We start from the raw sequence: 2,513 nt of genomic DNA on the forward strand, positions 1-2,513 counted from the left end.
ATATATATATATACAAAATTCCCCAAGTAAAATCTGCGAAGAGTGGTCTTATCTTGAGAAGAATAAAACATTAGTAAAGTAATTATAATAATACTAATAAGGAAACAAGTAAGGGTGTATTTTTGCTATTTGGAAATAATTTATTTTAGGAAATATATTTTCATTTTCAGATTTTGTTTAGAAAGTACTAAATTTATTTTCTAGAAAAAATCTTCTAGTGAAGATGGATAAAAATATTAACAAATTGGAGAGATGATACTTTTACATGTTAAAGGTGATAATAACATCTGAGTGTCGTTAAAGCACTGATATAGTGTTAGAGTTGAGATTATTGCGAAGAAAAATGACTCTCCTTGGATAATGAGAGAAATTGTCATTTTTCCTGCTCCTTTGATTGGAAAATGTTTTCTCTATAAATTATTTTTTTGGCCAGTGAATAAACATCAAAAGATGACTAATTTTTAAAAAAATTTAAATCATACCAAACACACTCCTAAAGGAAATAAGAAAAGTTTGAAAAGGAGATGTTTCAAATTACAAATGGAGAAAATTGTAAAAAAAATGACTTTTGAAATAAAAAGAGTGATTAATTTCCGGTCCCATTTAAATAAAAAATTCACAAGTCGAACATGGATAAAATACATATTTTATATCTATATATGTTTCTTTCGTGCCAAACATACCTTAAAAATGAAAAAACTTTTATAAGATCCAAATTCAAACATAAAAACAAAGAAAGGGTATGGATTTGGACCCTTCAAGATTTTACTTTTTAATGAAAGTTGCTTTGAAGTGATTAAAGAAATTGCAATGCATTCTTTCCTCACCTTATAAATTGAAATTCAAAAAAGTAGTATTGTAACAGGGAAATACAAAATCGAACTTCCTTTGAAATCATGCCTAGTAGGGTATATTGAATCCATTGGAAAATTATTTTTTCACACATCATTTGAAGTGTAAAAATCTATCTTTTAGCTCCGTATGCTTCACGATCACACAAAAAATTTCTAAAGATAAAATTAACTTGATATTTTTCAATTACTTGAACATGTCCACCCAAGTAACCTACAAGAGTAAAAATAATCAAATAATCAAAATAAAAATACTTAAAGTTATGGAAAATAATGAGGAAAGCATGTTGGAAATTTGTGTTTTTTTTAGCATTGGATTTCATAAGGAAAGAATTGATCAGGACTATATGGGGAGAAAAAATAATCCTCGCTCGTTTAGATTCAAACATCTAGGACATGAACAAAATAGTATGAGCCGAAGTTCAACATTGTTAAATGAAGACTAGCAACTCTGATAACATGTTAAAAGGATGGTTATTGAATCTAACTCAATCCTAAAATAAAACTTGTCAGGTTATGGGGATTTTCCAAGGCTATACATGGACAAAAAGATCATTTTCTAAAACAATAGGGGTACACTTAAACAACCCTGATTCACGTCCCAAAGCTGATCATTTGGAGAGTAAATTAACAACATAACAAGGGGATCCAAAATTGGATAAACTGAGAATAAAGATAGTTTTGTTATTATATCATATTAGGAACAAAAAACATCATTAAATAGGCGTTAGTACCAGTGACTTGTTTACCTATGTAACATACCCTACGGAAAATAATCTACATGTAAATAGTGATATGTTTGTCACCCGTTTGAGTTATAGAAACAACCTCATGCACAAATACAAGATAAAATTATGTATAATAAACCTCAGTAATATGGACTGAGTGTATAGATGGAGCTTAATTCACATAGTTTTCCTTTTATATAAATAGTGATATAAAGAGAGCAAATGATTCTTACCTTACTTTGGTCATTGTTCATATCTTGAATTGCACAACCAGAAGGGAACTTCCAAGAATAACAAGGTGCACCACTTTGAATCTCATTGAATATATCATATGAAACGTCCACCATGATCCATGTAGTTGCATCAAGTTGTCTACAATAACGCATGAAGAAAAAACCTCTAGCTTCAACTAGAGGATATAAAATATGCAACTTTTCATACATTTGTATTCAAGAACAAAAAAAATTAGATTATTTTATTAGTCAATTTTAATATTGATTTAATTTTGAGGGGAACAAAATCTAAAAGATTGATTAATATTTTACCAATTGTATAGAGCCTCCCCAAGTGCCAGAATAAAGAACTTCCATAGTCCTAGCTTTTGTGACTATAGTAGGAAACAAGTTCATCCAACCTATATGTACAAATCAATCATTTTTAAGTATATTATTAATTATTTAACAATAACAATGACAACTATGTCTCAATATAAGTACTCATTTTCCATGTCCATCATTCCATATAAATTCATCTTAATCAGTTTTGTATGAAAGAAAATTAAAAAATAAAATGGTATCAGCCTATTAAGAAATAGCCAATTTTTAAAATTCATGACAATGTGTTTGATTTCAAAAATTCATGATAGTATTTTAGATCTCTCACTTGCTCAAGTTTGAAATCCATGATATTGGCATATATATATATATATATATAT

General features: G+C 28.2%; 1 pseudogene; it reads right to left on the minus strand.

Moving 5' to 3' along the window:
• LOC107030259 overlaps positions 1–2,513 on the minus strand; it is an 89,683-nt pseudogene that overhangs the window by 14,357 nt on the left and 72,813 nt on the right.

The sequence above is a fragment of the Solanum pennellii genome, chromosome 9 (genome assembly GCF_001406875.1).
Source record: "Solanum pennellii chromosome 9, SPENNV200".
NCBI lineage: Eukaryota > Viridiplantae > Streptophyta > Magnoliopsida > Solanales > Solanaceae > Solanum > Solanum pennellii.